We start from the raw sequence: 21,819 nt of genomic DNA, 5'->3' as shown, positions 1-21,819 counted from the left end.
TTAGAGCTGGGGAATCAGGGGCAGGGAATCAGAGTTGGGGAATCAGAGGCAGGGAATCAGATATGGGGAAACAGAGGGGGGAATCAGAGGCTGGGAAACAGAGGCGGAGAATCAGACATAGGGAATCAGAGGTGGGGAATCATAGGTTGGGAATCAGAGGTAGGGAATCAGACGCAGGGAATCAGAGGCGGGGAATCAGAGGCAGGGAATCGGATGTGCGGAATCAAAGATGGGTAATCTGAGCTGGGGAATCAGAGTCCGGGAATCAGATATGGTGAAACAGAGGCGGGGAATCACAGGAGGGGAAACAGAGGCGGGTAATCAGATATGGGGAATCAGAGGAGGGGAATCAGAGTCCGGGAAACAGAGGCGGGGAATCAGATATGGGGAATCAGAGGTGGGGAATCAGAGGTGATGAATCAGAGATGGGGAATCAGAGGCGGGGAATCAGAGGCAGGGAATCAGACATGGGGAATCAGAGGTCGGGAATCAGAGCTGGGGATCAGAGGCGGGGAATCAGAGGCAGGGAATCAGATGCGGGGTATAAGAGGCGCGGAATCAGAGCTGGGGAATCAGAGGCGGGGAATCAGAGTTGGGGAATCAGAGGTGGGGAATCAGATATGGGGAAACAGAGTCAGAGAATCAGAGGCTGGGAAACAGAGGCGGAGAATCAGATATAGGGAATCAGAGGTGGGGAATCATAGATTGGGAATCAGAGGTAAGGAATCAGATGCGGGGAATCAGAGGCGGGGAATCAGAGGCAGGGAATCAGATATGGGGAAACAGAGGCGGGGAATCAGAGGCGGGGATACAGAGGCGGGGCATCAGATATGGGGAATCAGAGGTGGGGAATCAGAGGTTCGGAATCAGAGGCGGGGAATCAAAGGTGTGGATCAGAGGCAGGGAATCAGAGGCAGGGAATCAGATGTGGGGAATCAGAGATGGGGAATCAGAGGCAGGGAATCAGAATCAGAAGCGGGGAATCAGAGGCCGGGAATCAGAGGCCGGGAATCAGAGGCCGGGAATCAGAGGCCGGGAATCAGAGGCCGGGAATCAGAGGTGGGGACTCAGAGTCCGGGAATCAGAGGCGGGGAATCTGAGGCGGGGAAACAGAGGCGGGGAATCTGATATGTGGAATCAGAGGTGGGGAATCAGAGGTGGTGAATCAGAGATGGTGAATCAGAGGCGGGGAATCAGAGGCGGGGAATCAGAGGCGGGGTATCAGATATGGGGAATCAGAGGCGGGGAATCAGAGGCGGGGAATCAGAGGCAGGGAATCTGAGATTAGGAATCAGAGGCAGGGCATCAGAGGCAGGGAATCAGACGCGGTGTATCAGAGTTGGGGAATTAGAGCTGGGGAAACAGGGGCAGGGAATCAGAGTTGGGGAATCAGAGGCAGGGAATCAGATATGGGGAATCAGAGGTGCGGAATCATAGGTTGGGAATCAGAGGCAGGGAATCGGATGTGCGGAATCAGAGATGGGTAAACTGAGCTGGGGAATCAGAGTCCGGGAATCAGATATGGGGAAACAGAGGCGGGGAATCACAGGCGGGGAAACAGAGGCGGGTAATCAGATATGGGGAATCAGAGGTGGGGAATCAGAGGCGGGGAATCAGAGGCGGGGAATCAGAGGCAGGGAATCAGAATCAGAAGCGGGGAATCAGATGCCGGGAATCAGAGGCCTGGAATCAGAGGCCAGGAATCAGAGGTGGGGAAACAGACGCGGCGAATCAGATATGGGGAATCAGAGGTGGGGAATCAGAGGTTGAGAATCAGAGGCAGGGAATCAGAGGCGGGGTATCAGAGCTGGGGAATCAGAGGCGGGGAATCAGAATTGGGGAATCAGAGATGGGGAATCAGAGATGGGGAATCAGAGGCGGGGAATCAGAATCCGGGAATCAGATATGGGGAAACAGAGGCGGGGAATCAGAGGCGGGGAAACAGAGGCGGGGCATCAGATATGGGGAATCAGAGGTGGGGAATCAGAGGTTCGGAATCAGAGGCGGGGAATCAAAGGTGGGGATCAGAGGCAGGGAATCAGAGGCAGGGAATCAGATGTGGGGAATCAGAGATGGGGAATCAGAGGCAGGGAATCAGAATCAGAAGTGGGGAATCAGAGGCCGGGAATCAGAGGCCGGGAATCAGAGGCCGGGAATCAGAGGCCGGGAATCAGAGGCCGGGAATCAGAGGTGGGGACTCAGAGTCCGGGAATCAGAGGCGGGGAATCTGAGGCGGGGAAACAGAGGCGGGGAATCAGAGGTGGTGAATCAGAGATGGTGAATCAGAGGCGGGGAATCAGAGGCGGGGAATCAGACGCGGGGAATCAGAGGCGGGGAATCAGAGCTGGGGAATCAGAGGCGGGGAATCAGAGTTGGGGAATCAGAGGCGGGGAATCAGATATGGGGAATCAGAGGCGGGGAATCAGAGGCGGGGAATCAGAGTCGGGGAATTAGAGCTGGGGAATCAGGGGCAGGAAATCAGAGTTGGGGAATCAGAGGCAGGGAATCAGATATGGGGAAACAGACGGGAGAATCAGAGGCTGGGAAACAGAGGCGGAGAATCAGACATAGGGAATCAGAGGTGGGGAATCAAGGGTTGTGAATCAGAGGTAGGGAATCAGACGCGGGGAATCAGAGGCGGGGAATCATAGGCAGGGAATCGGATGTGCGGAATCAGAGCTGGGGAATCAGAGGTGGGGAATCAGAGTCCGGGAATGAGATATGGGGAAACAGAGGCGGGGAATCAGAGGTGGTGATTCAGAGATGGGGAATCAGAGGCGGGGAATCAGAGGCAGGGAATCAGACGCGGGGAATCAGATGTGGGGAATCAGAGCTGGGTAATCAGAGGCGGAGAATCAGTGGCAGGGAATCAGACGCGGGGTATCAGAGGCGGGGAATCAGAGGCGGGGAATCAGAGCTGGGGAATCAGAGGCGGGGAATCAGAGGCAGGGAATCGGATGTGCGGAATCAGAGATGGGGAATCAGAGGTGGGGAATCAGAATCCGGGAATCAGATATGGGGAAACAGAGGCGGGGAATCAGAGGCGGGGAAACAGAGGCAGGGCATCAGATATGGGGAATCAGAGGTGGGGAATCAGAGGTTGGGAATCAGATATGGGGAATCAGAGGCGGGGAATAAGAGGCGGGGAATCAGAGGCAGGGAATCTGAGATTAGGAATCAGAGGCAGGGCTTCAGAGGCAGGGAATCAGACGCGGTGTATCAGAGTTGGGGAATTAGAGCTGGGGAATCAGGGGCAGGGAATCAGGGGCAGGGAATCAGAGTTGGGGAATCAGAGGCAGGGAATCAGATATGGGGAATCAGAGGTGCGGAATCATAGGTTGGGAATCAGAGGCAGGGAATCGGATGTGCGGAATCAGAGATGGGTAATCTGAGCTGGGGAATCAGAGTCCGGGAATCAGATACGGGGAAACAGAGGCGGGGAATCACAGGCGGGGAAACAGAGGCGGGTAATCAGATATGGGGAATCAGAGGTGGGGAATCAGAGGCGGGGAATCAGAGGCGGGGAATCAGAGGCAGGGTATCAGAGGCAGGGAATCAGATGTGGGGAATCAGAGATGGGGAATCAGAGGCAGGGAATCAGAATCAGAAGCGGGGAATCAGAGGCCGGGAATCAGAGGCCTGGAATCAGAGGCCAGGAATCAGAGGTGGGGAAACAGACGCGGCGAATCAGATATGGGGAATCAGAGGTGGGGAATCAGAGGTTGAGAATCAGAGGCAGGGAATCAGAGGCGGGGTATCAGAGCTGGGGAATCAGAGGCGGGGAATCAGAATTGGGGAATCAGAGATGGGGAATCAGAGATGGGGAATCAGAGGCGGGGAATCAGAATCCGGGAATCAGATATGGGGAAACAGAGGCGGGGAATCAGAGGCGGGGAAACAGAGGCGGGGCATCAGATATGGGGAATCAGAGGTGTGGAATCAGAGGTTCGGAATCAGAGGCGGGGAATCAAAGGTGGGGATCAGAGGCAGGGAATCAGAGGCAGGGAATCAGATGTGGGGAATCAGAGATGGGGAATCAGAGGCAGGGAATCAGAATCAGAAGTGGGGAATCAGAGGCCGGGAATCAGAGGCCGGGAATCAGAGGCCGGGAATCAGAGGCCGGGAATCAGAGGTGGGGACTCAGAGTCCGGGAATCAGAGGCGGGGAATCTGAGGCGGGGAAACAGAGGCGGGGAATCAGAGGTGGTGAATCAGAGATGGTGAATCAGAGGCGGGGAATCAGAGGCGGGGAATCAGACGCGGGGAATCAGAGGCGGGGAATCAGAGCTGGGGAATCAGAGGCGGGGAATCAGAGTTGGGGAATCAGAGGCGGGGAATCAGATATGGGGAATCAGAGGCGGGGAATGAGAGGCGGGGAATCAGAGGCAGGGAATCAGAGATTAGGAATCAGAGGCAGGGCATCAGAGGCAGGGAATCAGACGCGGTGTATCAGAGTCTGGGAATTAGAGCTGGGGAATCAGGGGCAGGGAATCAGAGTTGGGGAATCAGAGGCAGGGAATCAGATATGGGGAAACAGAGGGGGGAATCAGAGGCTGGGAAACAGAGGCGGAGAATCAGACATAGGGAATCAGAGGTGGGGAATCATAGGTTGGGAATCAGAGGTAGGGAATCAGACGCAGGGAATCAGAGGCGGGGAATCAGAGGCAGGGAATCGGATGTGCGGAATCAAAGATGGGTAATCTGAGCTGGGGAATCAGAGTCCGGGAATCAGATATGGGGAAACAGAGGCGGGGAATCACAGGAGGGGAAACAGAGTCGGGTAATCAGATATGGGGAATCAGAGGAGGGGAATCAGAGTCGGGGAAACAGAGGCGGGGAATCAGATATGGGGAATCAGAGGTGGGGAATCAGAGGTGATGAATCAGAGATGGGGAATCAGAGGCGGGGAATCAGAGGCAGGGAATCAGACGTGGGGAATCAGAGGTGGGGAATCAGAGCTGGGGATCAGAGGCGGGGAATCAGAGGCAGGGAATCAGATGCGGGGTATAAGAGGCGCGGAATCAGAGCTGGGGAATCAGAGGCGGGGAATCAGAGTTGGGGAATCAGAGGTGGGGAATCAGATATGGGGAAACAGAGTCAGAGAATCAGAGGCTGGGAAACAGAGGCGGAGAATCAGATATAGGGAATCAGAGGTGTGGAATCATAGATTGGGAATCAGAGGTAAGGAATCAGATGCGGGGAATCAGAGGCGGGGAATCAGAGGCAGGGAATCGGATGTGCGGAATCAGAGATGGGGAATCAGAGGTGGGGAATCAGAATCCGGGAATCAGATATGGGGAAACAGAGGCGGGGAATCAGAGGCGGGGATACAGAGGCGGGGCATCAGATATGGGGAATCAGAGGTGGGGAATCAGAGGTTCGGAATCAGAGGCGGGGAATCAAAGGTGGGGATCAGAGGCAGGGAATCAGAGGCAGGGAATCAGATGTGGGGAATCAGAGATGGGGAATCAGAGGCAGGGAATTAGAATCAGAAGCGGGGAATCAGAGGCCGGGAATCAGAGGCCGGGAATCAGAGGCCGGGAATCAGAGGCCGGGAATCAGAGGCCGGGAATCAGAGGCGGGGAATCTGAGGCAGGGAAACAGAGGCGGGGAATCAGATATGTGGAATCAGAGGTGTGGAATCAGAGGTGGTGAATCAGAGATGGTGAATCAGAGGCGGGGAAACAGAGGCGGGGAATCAGAGGCGGGGAATCAGATATGGGGAATCAGAGGCGGGGAATCAGAGGCGGGGAATCAGAGGCAGGGAATCAGAGATTAGGAATCAGAGGCAGGGCATCAGAGGCAGGGAATCAGACGCGGTGTATCAGAGTTGGGGAATTAGAGCTGGGGAATCAGGGGCAGGGAATCAGAGTTGGGGAATCAGAGGCAGGGAATCAGATATGGGGAATCAGAGGTGCGGAATCATAGGTTGGGAATCAGAGGTAGGGAATCAGACGCAGGGAATCAGAGGCGGGGAATCAGAGGCAGGGAATCGGATGTGCGGAATCAGAGATGGGTAATCTGAGCTGGGGAATCAGAGTCCGGGAATCAGATATGGGGAAACAGAGGCGGGGAATCACAGGCGGGGAAACAGAGGCGGGTAATCAGATATGGGGAATCAGAGGTGGGGAATCAGAGGCGGGGAATCAGAGGCGGGGAATCAGAGGCAGGGTATCAGAGGCAGGGAATCAGATGTGGGGAATCAGAGATGGGGAATCAGAGGCAGGGAATCAGAATCAGAAGCGGGGAATCAGAGGCCGGGAATCAGAGGCCTGGAATCAGAGGCCGGGAATCAGAGGTGGCGAAACAGACGCGGCGAATCAGATATGGGGAATCAGAGGTGGGGAATCAGAGGTTGAGAATCAGAGGCAGGGAATCAGAGGCGGGGTATCAGAGCTGGGGAATCAGAGGCGGGGAATCAGAATTGGGGAATCAGAGATGGGGAATCAGAGATGGGGAATCAGAGGCGGGGAATCAGACGCAGGGAATCAGAGGTGGTGAATCAGAGGTGGGGAATCAGAGGCAGGGAATCAGAAGCGGGGAATCAGAGGCAGGGTATCAAAGGCCGGGAATCAGAGGCGAGGAATCAGAGGCCTGGAATCAGAGGCCGGGAATCAGTGGTGGGGAAACAGATGCGGGGAATCAGATATGGGGAATCGGAGGTTGGGAATCAGAGGTTGAGAATCAGAGGCGGGGAATCAGAATTGGGGAATCAGAGATGGGGAATCAGAGATGGGGAATCAGAGGCGGGGAATCAGACGCAGGGAATCAGAGGTGGTGAATCAGAGATGGGGATTCAGAGGCGGGGAATCAGAGGCAGGGAATCAGACGCCGGGAATCAGAGGCGGGGAAACAGAGGCAGGGAATCAGATATGGGGAATCAGAGGTGGGGAATCAGAGGTGATGAATCAGAGATGGGGAATCAGAGGCGGGGAATCAGAGGCAGGGAATCAGACGCGGGGAATCAGAGGTGGGGAATCAGAGCTGGGGAATCAGAGGCGGGGAATCAGAGGCAGGGAATCAGACGCGGGTATGAGAGGCGGGGAATCAGAGCTGGGGAATCAGAGGCAGGGAATCAGAGTTGGGGAATCAGAGGCGGGGAATCAGATATTGGGAAACAGAGTCGGAGAATCAGAGGCTGGGAAACAGAGGCGGAGAATCAGATATAGGGTATCAGAGGTGGGGAATCAAGGGTTGTGAATCAGAGGTAGGGAATCAGACGCGGGGAATCAGAGGCGGGGAATCATAGGCAGGGAATCGGATGTGCGGAATCAGAGCTGGGGAATCAGAGGTGGGGAATCAGAGTCCGGGAATGAGATATGGGGAAACAGAGGCGGGGAATCAGAGGTGGTGATTCAGAGATGGGGAATCAGAGGCGGGGAATCAGAGGCAGGGAATCAGACGCGGGGAATCAGATGTGGGGAATCAGAGCTGGGTAATCAGAGGCGGAGAATCAGTGGCAGGGAATCAGACGCGGGGTATCAGAGGCGGGGAATCAGAGTTGGGGAATCAGAGGCGGGGAATCAGATATGGGGAAACAGAGTCGGAGAATCAGAGGCTGGGAAACAGAGGCGGAGAATAAGATATAGGGAATCAGAGGTGGGGAATCATAGATTGGGAATCAGAGGTAAGGAATCAGACGCGGGGAATCAGAGGCGGGGAATCAGAGGCAGCGAATCGGATGTGCAGAATCAGAGATGGGGAATCAGAGGTGGGGAATCAGAATCCGGGAATCAGATATGGGGAAACAGAGGCGGGGAATCAGAGGCGGGGAAACAGAGGCAGGGCATCAGATATGGGGAATCAGAGGTGGGGAATCAGAGTTTGGGAATCAGATGTGGGGAATCAGAGATGGGGAATCAGAGGCAGGGAATCAGAATCAGAAGCGGGGAATCAGAGGCCGGGACTCAGAGTCCGGGAATCAGAGGCGGGGAATCTGAGGCGGGGAAACAGAGGCGGGGAATCAGATATGGGGAATCAGAGGTGGGGAATCAGAGGTGGTGAATCAGAGATGGTGAATCAGAGGCGGGGAATCAGAGGCAGGGAATCAGACGCGGGGAATCAGAGGCGGGGAATCAGAGCTGGGGAATCAGAGGGAGGGAATCAGAGTTCGGGAATCAGAGGCGGGGAATCAGATATGGGGAATCAGAGGCGGGGAATCAGAGGCGGGGAATCAGAGGCAGGGAATCAGAGATTAGGAATCAGAGGCAGGGCATCAGAGGCAGGGAATCAGACGCGGGGTATCAGAGGTGGGGAATCAGAGCTGGGGAATCAGGGGCAGGGAATCAGAGTTGGGGAATCAGAGGCGGGGAATCAGATATGGGGAAACAGAGGCGGGGAATCAGAGGCTGGGAAACAGAGGCGGAGAATCAGATATAGGGAATCAGAGGTGGGGAATCATAGGTTGGGAATCAGAGGTAGGGAATCAGACGCAGGGAATCAGAGGCGGGGAATCAGAGGCAGGGAATCAGATGTGCGGAATCAGAGATGGGTATTCTGAGCTGGGGAATCAGAGTCAGGGAATCAGATATGGGGAAACAGAGGCGGGGAATCAGAGGCGGGGAAACAGAGGCGGGGAATCAGATATGGGGAATCAGAGGTGGGGAATCAGAGGTGGGGAATCAGAGGCGGGCAATCAGAGGCAGGGTATCAGAGGCAGGGAATCAGATGTGGGGAATCAGAGATGGGGAATCAGAGGCAGGAAATCAGAATCAGAAGCGGGGAATAAGAGGCCGGGAATCAGAGGCCGGGAATCAGAGGCCTGGAATCAGAGGCAGGGAATCAGAGGTGGGGTATCAGAGCTGGGGAATCAGAGGCGTGGAATCAGAATTGGGGAATCAGAGATGGGGAATCAGAGATGGGGAATCAGAGGCGGGGAATCAGATGCAGGGAATCAGAGGTGGTGAATCAGAGATGGGGATTCAGAGGCGGGGAATCCGAGGCAGGGAATCAGACGCGGGGAATCAGAGGCGGGGAATAATGGCTGGCGAATCAGAAGCGGGGAATCAGAGTTGGGGAATCAGAAGCGGAGAATCAGATATTGGGAATCAGAGGAGGGGAATCAGAGTCGGGGAAACAGAGGCGGGGAATCAGATATAGGGAATCGGAAGTGGGGAATCAGAGGTGATGAATCAGAGATGGGGAATCAGAGGCAGGGAATCAGTCGTGGGGAATCAGAGGTGGGGAATCAGAGCTGGGGATCAGAGGCGGGGAATCAGAGGCAGGGAATCAGATGCGGGGTATCAGAGGCGGGGAATCAGAGCTGGGGAATCAGAGGCGGGGAAACAGAGGCAGGGCATCAGATATGGGGAATCAGAGGTGGGGAATCAGAGGTTGGGAATCAGATGTGGGGAATCAGAGATGGGGAATCAGAGGCAGGGAATCAGAATCAGAAGCGGGGAATCAGAGGCCGGGACTCAGAGTCCGGGAATCAGAGGCGGGGAATCTGAGGCGGGGAAACAGAGGCGGGGAATCAGATATGGGGAATCAGAGGTGGGGAATCAGAGGTGGTGAATCAGAGATGGTGAATCAGAGGCGGGGAATCAGAGGCAGGGAATCAGACGCGGGGAATCAGAGGCGGGGAATCAGAGCTGGGGAATCAGAGGGAGGGAATCAGAGTTCGGGAATCAGAGGCGGGGAATCAGATATGGGGAATCAGAGGCGGGGAATCAGAGGCGGGGAATCAGAGGCAGGGAATCAGAGATTAGGAATCAGAGGCAGTGCATCAGAGGCAGGGAATCAGACGCGGGGTATCAGAGGTTGGGAATCAGAGGCGGGGAATCAAAGGTGGGGTCAGAGGCAGGGAATCAGAGGCAGGGAATCAGATGTGGGGAATCAGAGATGGGGAATCAGAGGCAGGGAATCAGAATCAGAAGCGGGGAATCAGAGGCCGGGAATCAGAGGCCGGGAATCAGAGGCCGTGAATCAGAGGCCGGGAATCAGAGGCCGGGAATCAGAGGTGGGGACTCAGAGTCCGGGAATCAGAGGCGGGGAATCTGAGGCGGGGAAACAGAGGCGGGGAATCAGATATGTGGAATCAGAGGTGGGGAATCAGAGGTGGTTAATCAGAGATGGTGAATCAGAGGCGGGGAATCAGAGGCGGGGAATCAGACGCGGGGAATCAGAGGCGGGGAATCAGAGCTGGGGAATCAGATGCGGGGAATCAGAGTTGGGGAATCAGAGGCGGGGAATCAGATATGGGGAATCAGAGGCGGGGAATCAGAGGCGGGGAATCAGAGGCAGGGAATCAGAGATTAGGAATCAGAGGCAGGGCATCAGAGGCAGGGAATCAGACGCGGTGTATCAGAGTTGGGGAATTAGAGCTGGGGAATCAGGGGCTGGGAATCAGAGTTGGGGAATCAGAGGCAGGGAATCAGATATGGGGAAACAGAGGGGGGAATCAGAGGCTGGGGAACAGAGGCGGAGAATCAGATATAGGGAATCAGAGGTGGGGAATCATAGGTTGGGAATCAGAGGTAGGGAATCAGACGCAGGGAATCAGAGGCGGGGAATCAGAGGCAGGGAATCGGATGTGCGGAATCAGAGATGGGGAATCAGAGGTGGGGAATCAGAATCGGGAATCAGATATGGGGAAACAGAGGCGGGGAATCAGAGGCGGGGAATCAGAGGTGGGGCATCAGATATGGGGAATCAGAGGTGGGGAATCAGAGGTTGGGAATCAGATGTGGGGAATCAGAGATGGGGAATCAGAGGCAGGGAATCAGAATCAGAAGCGGGGAATCAGAGGCCGGGACTCAGAGTCCGGGAATCAGAGGCGGGGAATCTGAGGCGGGGAAACAGAGGCGGGGAATCAGATATGGGGAATCAGAGGCGGGGAATCAGAGGCAGGGTATCAGAGATTAGGAATCAGAGGCAGGGCATCAGAGGCAGGGAATCAGACGCGGGGTATCAGAGGTGGGGAATCAGAGCTGGGGAATCAGGGGCAGGGAATCAGAGTTGGGGAATCAGAGGCGGGGAATCAGATATGGGGAAACAGAGGCGGGGAATCAGAGGCTGGGAAACAGAGGCGGAGAATCAGATATAGGGAATCAGAGGTGGGGAATCATAGGTTGGGAATCAGAGGTAGGGAATCAGACGCAGGGAATCAGAGGCGGGGAATCAGAGGCAGGGAATCAGATGTGCGGAATCAGAGATGGGTAATCTGAGCTGGGGAATCAGAGTCCGGGAATCAGATATGGGGAAACAGAGGCGGGGAATCAGAGGCGGGGAAACAGAGGCGGGGAATCAAATATGGGGAATCAGAGGTGGGGAATCAGAGGTGGGGAATCAGAGGCAGGAAATCAGAATCAGAAGCGGGGAATCAGAGGCCGGGAATCAGAGGCCGGGAATCAGAGACCTGGAATCAGAATTGGGGAATCAGAGATGGGGAATCAGAGATGGGGAATCAGAGGCGGGGAATCAGACGCAGGGAATCAGAGGTGGTGAATCAGAGATGGGGATTCAGAGGGGGGGAATCAGAGGCAGGGAATCAGACGCGGGGATTCAGAGGCGGGGAATAATAGCTGGCGAATCAGAGGCGGGGAATCAGAGTTGGGGAATCAGAAGCGGAGAATCAGTTATGGGGAATCAGAGGAGGGGAATCAGAGTCGGGGAAACAGAGGCGGGGAATCAGATATGGGGAATCAGAGGTGGGGAATCAGAGGTGATGAATCAGAGATGGGGAATCAGAGGCGGGGAATCAGAGGCAGGGAATCAGACGTGGGGAATCAGAGGTGGGGAATCAGAGCTGGGGATCAGAGGCGGGGAATCAGAGGCAGGGAATCAGATGCGGAGTATCAGAGGCGGGTAATCAGAGCTGGGGAATCAGAGGCGGGGAATCAGAGTTGGGGAATCAGAGGTGGGGAATCAGATATGGGGAAACAGAGTCAGAGAATCAGAGGCTGGGAAACAGAGGCGGAGAATCAGATATAGGGAATCAGAGGTGGGGAATCATAGATTGGGAATCAGAGGTAAGGAATCAGATGCGGGGAATCAGAGGCGGGGAATCAGAGGCAGGGAATCGGATGTGCGGAATCAGAGATGGGGAATCAGAGGTGGGGAATCAGAATCCGGGAATCAGATATGGGGAAACAGAGGCGGGGAATCAGAGGCGGGGAAACAGAGGCGGGGCATCAGATATGGGGAATCAGAGGTGGGGAATCAGAGGTTCGGAATCAGAGGCGGGGAATCAAAGGTGGGGATCAGAGGCAGGGAATCAGAGGCAGGGAATCAGATGTGGGGAATCAGAGATGGGGAATCAGAGGCAGGGAATCAGAATCAGAAGTTGGGAATCAGAGGCCGGGAATCAGAGGCCGGGAATCAGAGGCCGGGAATCAGAGGCCGGGAATCAGAGGTGGGGACTCAGAGTCCGGGAATCAGAGGCGGGGAATGTGAGGCGGGGAAACAGAGGCGGGGAATCAGAGGTGGTGAATCAGAGATGGTGAATCAGAGGCGGGGAATCAGAGGCGGGGAATCAGACGCGGGGAATCAGAGGCGGGGAATCAGAGCTGGGGAATCAGAGGCGGGGAATCAGAGTTGGGGAATCAGAGGCGGGGAATCAGATATGGGGAATCAGAGGCGGGGAATCAGAGGGGGGGAATCAGAGGCAGGGTATCAGAGATTAGGAATCAGAGGCAGGGCATCAGAGGCAGGGAATCAGACGCGGTATATCAGAGTCGGGGAATTAGAGCTGGGGAATCAGGGGCAGGGAATCAGAGTTGGGGAATCAGAGGCAGGGAATCAGATATGGGGAAACAGAGGGGGGAATCAGAGGCTGGGAAACAGAGGCGGAGAATCAGACATAGGGAATCAGAGGTGGGGAATCATAGGTTGGGAATCAGAGGTAGGGAATCAGACGCAGGGAATCAGAGGCGGGGAATCAGAGGCAGGGAATCGGATGTGCGGAATCAAAGATGGGTAATCTGAGCTGGGGAATCAGAGTCCGGGAATCAGATATGGTGAAACAGAGGCGGGGAATCACAGGAGGGGAAACAGAGGCGGGTAATCAGATATGGGGAATCAGAGGAGGGGAATCAGAGTCCGGGAAACAGAGGCGGGGAATCAGATATGGGGAATCAGAGGTGGGGAATCAGAGGTGATGAATCAGAGATGGGGAATCAGAGGCGGGGAATCAGAGGCAGGGAATCAGACATGGGGAATCAGAGGTCGGGAATCAGAGCTGGGGATCAGAGGCGGGGAATCAGAGGCAGGGAATCAGATGCGGGGTATAAGAGGCGCGGAATCAGAGCTGGGGAATCAGAGGCGGGGAATCAGAGTTGGGGAATCAGAGGTGGGGAATCAGATATGGGGAAACAGAGTCAGAGAATCAGAGGCTGGGAAACAGAGGCGGAGAATCAGATATAGGGAATCAGAGGTGGGGAATCATAGATTGGGAATCAGAGGTAAGGAATCAGATGCGGGGAATCAGAGGCGGGGAATCAGAGGCAGGGAATCAGATATGGGGAAACAGAGGCGGGGAATCAGAGGCGGGGATACAGAGGCGGGGCATCAGATATGGGGAATCAGAGGTGGGGAATCAGAGGTTCGGAATCAGAGGCGGGGAATCAAAGGTGTGGATCAGAGGCAGGGAATCAGAGGCAGGGAATCAGATGTGGGGAATCAGAGATGGGGAATCAGAGGCAGGGAATCAGAATCAGAAGCGGGGAATCAGAGGCCGGGAATCAGAGGCCGGGAATCAGAGGCCGGGAATCAGAGGCCGGGAATCAGAGGCCGGGAATCAGAGGTGGGGACTCAGAGTCCGGGAATCAGAGGCGGGGAATCTGAGGCGGGGAAACAGAGGCGGGGAATCTGATATGTGGAATCAGAGGTGGGGAATCAGAGGTGGTGAATCAGAGATGGTGAATCAGAGGCGGGGAATCAGAGGCGGGGAATCAGAGGCGGGGTATCAGATATGGGGAATCAGAGGCGGGGAATCAGAGGCGGGGAATCAGAGGCAGGGAATCTGAGATTAGGAATCAGAGGCAGGGCATCAGAGGCAGGGAATCAGACGCGGTGTATCAGAGTTGGGGAATTAGAGCTGGGGAAACAGGGGCAGGGAATCAGAGTTGGGGAATCAGAGGCAGGGAATCAGATATGGGGAATCAGAGGTGCGGAATCATAGGTTGGGAATCAGAGGCAGGGAATCGGATGTGCGGAATCAGAGATGGGTAAACTGAGCTGGGGAATCAGAGTCCGGGAATCAGATATGGGGAAACAGAGGCGGGGAATCACAGGCGGGGAAACAGAGGCGGGTAATCAGATATGGGGAATCAGAGGTGGGGAATCAGAGGCGGGGAATCAGAGGCGGGGAATCAGAGGCAGGGAATCAGAATCAGAAGCGGGGAATCAGATGCCGGGAATCAGAGGCCTGGAATCAGAGGCCAGGAATCAGAGGTGGGGAAACAGACGCGGCGAATCAGATATGGGGAATCAGAGGTGGGGAATCAGAGGTTGAGAATCAGAGGCAGGGAATCAGAGGCGGGGTATCAGAGCTGGGGAATCAGAGGCGGGGAATCAGAATTGGGGAATCAGAGATGGGGAATCAGAGATGGGGAATCAGAGGCGGGGAATCAGAATCCGGGAATCAGATATGGGGAAACAGAGGCGGGGAATCAGAGGCGGGGAAACAGAGGCGGGGCATCAGATATGGGGAATCAGAGGTGGGGAATCAGAGGTTCGGAATCAGAGGCGGGGAATCAAAGGTGGGGATCAGAGGCAGGGAATCAGAGGCAGGGAATCAGATGTGGGGAATCAGAGATGGGGAATCAGAGGCAGGGAATCAGAATCAGAAGTGGGGAATCAGAGGCCGGGAATCAGAGGCCGGGAATCAGAGGCCGGGAATCAGAGGCCGGGAATCAGAGGCCGGGAATCAGAGGTGGGGACTCAGAGTCCGGGAATCAGAGGCGGGGAATCTGAGGCGGGGAAACAGAGGCGGGGAATCAGAGGTGGTGAATCAGAGATGGTGAATCAGAGGCGGGGAATCAGAGGCGGGGAATCAGACGCGGGGAATCAGAGGCGGGGAATCAGAGCTGGGGAATCAGAGGCGGGGAATCAGAGTTGGGGAATCAGAGGCGGGGAATCAGATATGGGGAATCAGAGGCGGGGAATCAGAGGCGGGGAATCAGAGTCGGGGAATTAGAGCTGGGGAATCAGGGGCAGGAAATCAGAGTTGGGGAATCAGAGGCAGGGAATCAGATATGGGGAAACAGACGGGAGAATCAGAGGCTGGGAAACAGAGGCGGAGAATCAGACATAGGGAATCAGAGGTGGGGAATCAAGGGTTGTGAATCAGAGGTAGGGAATCAGACGCGGGGAATCAGAGGCGGGGAATCATAGGCAGGGAATCGGATGTGCGGAATCAGAGCTGGGGAATCAGAGGTGGGGAATCAGAGTCCGGGAATGAGATATGGGGAAACAGAGGCGGGGAATCAGAGGTGGTGATTCAGAGATGGGGAATCAGAGGCGGGGAATCAGAGGCAGGGAATCAGACGCGGGGAATCAGATGTGGGGAATCAGAGCTGGGTAATCAGAGGCGGAGAATCAGTGGCAGGGAATCAGACGCGGGGTATCAGAGGCGGGGAATCAGAGGCGGGGAATCAGAGCTGGGGAATCAGAGGCGGGGAATCAGAGGCAGGGAATCGGATGTGCGGAATCAGAGATGGGGAATCAGAGGTGGGGAATCAGAATCCGGGAATCAGATATGGGGAAACAGAGGCGGGGAATCAGAGGCGGGGAAACAGAGGCAGGGCATCAGATATGGGGAATCAGAGGTGGGGAATCAGAGGTTGGGAATCAGATATGGGGAATCAGAGGCGGGGAATAAGAGGCGGGGAATCAGAGGCAGGGAATCTGAGATTAGGAATCAGAGGCAGGGCTTCAGAGGCAGGGAATCAGACGCGGTGTATCAGAGTTGGGGAATTAGAGCTGGGGAATCAGGGGCAGGGAATCAGGGGCAGGGAATCAGAGTTGGGGAATCAGAGGCAGGGAATCAGATATGGGGAATCAGAGGTGCGGAATCATAGGTTGGGAATCAGAGGCAGGGAATCGGATGTGCGGAATCAGAGATGGGTAATCTGAGCTGGGGAATCAGAGTCCGGGAATCAGATACGGGGAAACAGAGGCGGGGAATCACAGGCGGGGAAACAGAGGCGGGTAATCAGATATGGGGAATCAGAGGTGGGGAATCAGAGGCGGGGAATCAGAGGCGGGGAATCAGAGGCAGGGTATCAGAGGCAGGGAATCAGATGTGGGGAATCAGAGATGGGGAATCAGAGGCAGGGAATCAGAATCAGAAGCGGGGAATCAGAGGCCGGGAATCAGAGGCCTGGAATCAGAGGCCAGGAATCAGAGGTGGGGAAACAGACGCGGCGAATCAGATATGGGGAATCAGAGGTGGGGAATCAGAGGTTGAGAATCAGAGGCAGGGAATCAGAGGCGGGGTATCAGAGCTGGGGAATCAGAGGCGGGGAATCAGAATTGGGGAATCAGAGATGGGGAATCAGAGATGGGGAATCAGAGGCGGGGAATCAGAATCCGGGAATCAGATATGGGGAAACAGAGGCGGGGAATCAGAGGCGGGGAAACAGAGGCGGGGCATCAGATATGGGGAATCAGAGGTGTGGAATCAGAGGTTCGGAATCAGAGGCGGGGAATCAAAGGTGGGGATCAGAGGCAGGGAATCAGAGGCAGGGAATCAGATGTGGGGAATCAGAGATGGGGAATCAGAGGCAGGGAATCAGAATCAGAAGTGGGGAATCAGAGGCCGGGAATCAGAGGCCGGGAATCAGAGGCCGGGAATCAGAGGCCGGGAATCAGAGGTGGGGACTCAGAGTCCGGGAATCAGAGGCGGGGAATCTGAGGCGGGGAAACAGAGGCGGGGAATCAGAGGTGGTGAATCAGAGATGGTGAATCAGAGGCGGGGAATCAGAGGCGGGGAATCAGACGCGGGGAATCAGAGGCGGGGAATCAGAGCTGGGGAATCAGAGGCGGGGAATCAGAGTTGGGGAATCAGAGGCGGGGAATCAGATATGGGGAATCAGAGGCGGGGAATGAGAGGCGGGGAATCAGAGGCAGGGAATCAGAGATTAGGAATCAGAGGCAGGGCATCAGAGGCAGGGAATCAGACGCGGTGTATCAGAGTCTGGGAATTAGAGCTGGGGAATCAGGGGCAGGGAATCAGAGTTGGGGAATCAGAGGCAGGGAATCAGATATGGGGAAACAGAGGGGGGAATCAGAGGCTGGGAAACAGAGGCGGAGAATCAGACATAGGGAATCAGAGGTGGGGAATCATAGGTTGGGAATCAGAGGTAGGGAATCAGACGCAGGGAATCAGAGGCGGGGAATCAGAGGCAGGGAATCGGATGTGCGGAATCAAAGATGGGTAATCTGAGCTGGGGAATCAGAGTCCGGGAATCAGATATGGGGAAACAGAGGCGGGGAATCACAGGAGGGGAAACAGAGTCGGGTAATCAGATATGGGGAATCAGAGGAGGGGAATCAGAGTCGGGGAAACAGAGGCGGGGAATCAGATATGGGGAATCAGAGGTGGGGAATCAGAGGTGATGAATCAGAGATGGGGAATCAGAGGCGGGGAATCAGAGGCAGGGAATCAGACGTGGGGAATCAGAGGTGGGGAATCAGAGCTGGGGATCAGAGGCGGGGAATCAGAGGCAGGGAATCAGATGCGGGGTATAAGAGGCGCGGAATCAGAGCTGGGGAATCAGAGGCGGGGAATCAGAGTTGGGGAATCAGAGGTGGGGAATCAGATATGGGGAAACAGAGTCAGAGAATCAGAGGCTGGGAAACAGAGGCGGAGAATCAGATATAGGGAATCAGAGGTGTGGAATCATAGATTGGGAATCAGAGGTAAGGAATCAGATGCGGGGAATCAGAGGCGGGGAATCAGAGGCAGGGAATCGGATGTGCGGAATCAGAGATGGGGAATCAGAGGTGGGGAATCAGAATCCGGGAATCAGATATGGGGAAACAGAGGCGGGGAATCAGAGGCGGGGATACAGAGGCGGGGCATCAGATATGGGGAATCAGAGGTGGGGAATCAGAGGTTCGGAATCAGAGGCGGGGAATCAAAGGTGGGGATCAGAGGCAGGGAATCAGAGGCAGGGAATCAGATGTGGGGAATCAGAGATGGGGAATCAGAGGCAGGGAATTAGAATCAGAAGCGGGGAATCAGAGGCCGGGAATCAGAGGCCGGGAATCAGAGGCCGGGAATCAGAGGCCGGGAATCAGAGGCCGGGAATCAGAGGCGGGGAATCTGAGGCAGGGAAACAGAGGCGGGGAATCAGATATGTGGAATCAGAGGTGTGGAATCAGAGGTGGTGAATCAGAGATGGTGAATCAGAGGCGGGGAAACAGAGGCGGGGAATCAGAGGCGGGGAATCAGATATGGGGAATCAGAGGCGGGGAATCAGAGGCGGGGAATCAGAGGCAGGGAATCAGAGATTAGGAATCAGAGGCAGGGCATCAGAGGCAGGGAATCAGACGCGGTGTATCAGAGTTGGGGAATTAGAGCTGGGGAATCAGGGGCAGGGAATCAGAGTTGGGGAATCAGAGGCAGGGAATCAGATATGGGGAATCAGAGGTGCGGAATCATAGGTTGGGAATCAGAGGTAGGGAATCAGACGCAGGGAATCAGAGGCGGGGAATCAGAGGCAGGGAATCGGATGTGCGGAATCAGAGATGGGTAATCTGAGCTGGGGAATCAGAGTCCGGGAATCAGATATGGGGAAACAGAGGCGGGGAATCACAGGCGGGGAAACAGAGGCGGGTAATCAGATATGGGGAATCAGAGGTGGGGAATCAGAGGCGGGGAATCAGAGGCGGGGAATCAGAGGCAGGGTATCAGAGGCAGGGAATCAGATGTGGGGAATCAGAGATGGGGAATCAGAGGCAGGGAATCAGAATCAGAAGCGGGGAATCAGAGGCCGGGAATCAGAGGCCTGGAATCAGAGGCCGGGAATCAGAGGTGGCGAAACAGACGCGGCGAATCAGATATGGGGAATCAGAGGTGGGGAATCAGAGGTTGAGAATCAGAGGCAGGGAATCAGAGGCGGGGTATCAGAGCTGGGGAATCAGAGGCGGGGAATCAGAATTGGGGAATCAGAGATGGGGAATCAGAGATGGGGAATCAGAGGCGGGGAATCAGACGCAGGGAATCAGAGGTGGTGAATCAGAGGTGGGGAATCAGAGGCAGGGAATCAGAAGCGGGGAATCAGAGGCAGGGTATCAAAGGCCGGGAATCAGAGGCGAGGAATCAGATGCCTGGAATCAGAGGCCGGGAATCAGTGGTGGGGAAACAGATGCGGGGAATCAGATATGGGGAATCGGAGGTTGGGAATCAGAGGTTGAGAATCAGAGGCGGGGAATCAGAATTGGGGAATCAGAGATGGGGAATCAGAGATGGGGAATCAGAGGCGGGGAATCAGACGCAGGGAATCAGAGGTGGTGAATCAGAGATGGGGATTCAGAGGCGGGGAATCAGAGGCAGGGAATCAGACGCCGGGAATCAGAGGCGGGGAAACAGAGGCAGGGAATCAGATATGGGGAATCAGAGGTGGGGAATCAGAGGTGATGAATCAGAGATGGGGAATCAGAGGCGGGGAATCAGAGGCAGGGAATCAGACGCGGGGAATCAGAGGTGGGGAATCAGAGCTGGGGAATCAGAGGCGGGGAATCAGAGGCAGGGAATCAGACGCGGGTATGAGAGGCGGGGAATCAGAGCTGGGGAATCAGAGGCAGGGAATCAGAGTTGGGGAATCAGAGGCGGGGAATCAGATATTGGGAAACAGAGTCGGAGAATCAGAGGCTGGGAAACAGAGGCGGAGAATCAGATATAGGGTATCAGAGGTGGGGAATCAAGGGTTGTGAATCAGAGGTAGGGAATCAGACGCGGGGAATCAGAGGCGGGGAATCATAGGCAGGGAATCGGATGTGCGGAATCAGAGCTGGGGAATCAGAGGTGGGGAATCAGAGTCCGGGAATGAGATATGGGGAAACAGAGGCGGGGAATCAGAGGTGGTGATTCAGAGATGGGGAATCAGAGGCGGGGAATCAGAGGCAGGGAATCAGACGCGGGGAATCAGATGTGGGGAATCAGAGCTGGGTAATCAGAGGCGGAGAATCAGTGGCAGGGAATCAGACGCGGGGTATCAGAGGCGGGGAATCAGAGTTGGGGAATCAGAGGCGGGGAATCAGATATGGGGAAACAGAGTCGGAGAATCAGAGGCTGGGAAACAGAGGCGGAGAATAAGATATAGGGAATCAGAGGTGGGGAATCATAGATTGGGAATCAGAGGTAAGGAATCAGACGCGGGGAATCAGAGGCGGGGAATCAGAGGCAGCGAATCGGATGTGCAGAATCAGAGATGGGGAATCAGAGGTGGGGAATCAGAATCCGGGAATCAGATATGGGGAAACAGAGGCGGGGAATCAGAGGCGGGGAAACAGAGGCAGGGCATCAGATATGGGGAATCAGAGGTGGGGAATCAGAGTTTGGGAATCAGATGTGGGGAATCAGAGATGGGGAATCAGAGGCAGGGAATCAGAATCAGAAGCGGGGAATCAGAGGCCGGGACTCAGAGTCCGGGAATCAGAGGCGGGGAATCTGAGGCGGGGAAACAGAGGCGGGGAATCAGATATGGGGAATCAGAGGTGGGGAATCAGAGGTGGTGAATCAGAGATGGTGAATCAGAGGCGGGGAATCAGAGGCAGGGAATCAGACGCGGGGAATCAGAGGCGGGGAATCAGAGCTGGGGAATCAGAGGGAGGGAATCAGAGTTCGGGAATCAGAGGCGGGGAATCAGATATGGGGAATCAGAGGCGGGGAATCAGAGGCGGGGAATCAGAGGCAGGGAATCAGAGATTAGGAATCAGAGGCAGGGCATCAGAGGCAGGGAATCAGACGCGGGGTATCAGAGGTGGGGAATCAGAGCTGGGGAATCAGGGGCAGGGAATCAGAGTTGGGGAATCAGAGGCGGGGAATCAGATATGGGGAAACAGAGGCGGGGAATCAGAGGCTGGGAAACAGAGGCGGAGAATCAGATATAGGGAATCAGAGGTGGGGAATCATAGGTTGGGAATCAGAGGTAGGGAATCAGACGCAGGGAATCAGAGGCGGGGAATCAGAGGCAGGGAATCAGATGTGCGGAATCAGAGATGGGTATTCTGAGCTGGGGAATCAGAGTCAGGGAATCAGATATGGGGAAACAGAGGCGGGGAATCAGAGGCGGGGAAACAGAGGCGGGGAATCAGATATGGGGAATCAGAGGTGGGGAATCAGAGGTGGGGAATCAGAGGCGGGCAATCAGAGGCAGGGTATCAGAGGCAGGGAATCAGATGTGGGGAATCAGAGATGGGGAATCAGAGGCAGGAAATCAGAATCAGAAGCGGGGAATAAGAGGCCGGGAATCAGAGGCCGGGAATCAGAGGCCTGGAATCAGAGGCAGGGAATCAGAGGTGGGGTATCAGAGCTGGGGAATCAGAGGCGTGGAATCAGAATTGGGGAATCAGAGATGGGGAATCAGAGATGGGGAATCAGAGGCGGGGAATCAGATGCAGGGAATCAGAGGTGGTGAATCAGAGATGGGGATTCAGAGGCGGGGAATCCGAGGCAGGGAATCAGACGCGGGGAATCAGAGGCGGGGAATAATGGCTGGCGAATCAGAAGCGGGGAATCAGAGTTGGGGAATCAGAAGCGGAGAATCAGATATTGGGAATCAGAGGAGGGGAATCAGAGTCGGGGAAACAGAGGCGGGGAATCAGATATAGGGAATCGGAAGTGGGGAATCAGAGGTGATGAATCAGAGAT

This window comes from Narcine bancroftii, chromosome 2, assembly GCF_036971445.1.
Source record: "Narcine bancroftii isolate sNarBan1 chromosome 2, sNarBan1.hap1, whole genome shotgun sequence".
NCBI classification, from domain to species: domain Eukaryota; kingdom Metazoa; phylum Chordata; class Chondrichthyes; order Torpediniformes; family Narcinidae; genus Narcine; species Narcine bancroftii.
This window is presented reverse-complemented; position numbering follows the sequence as displayed.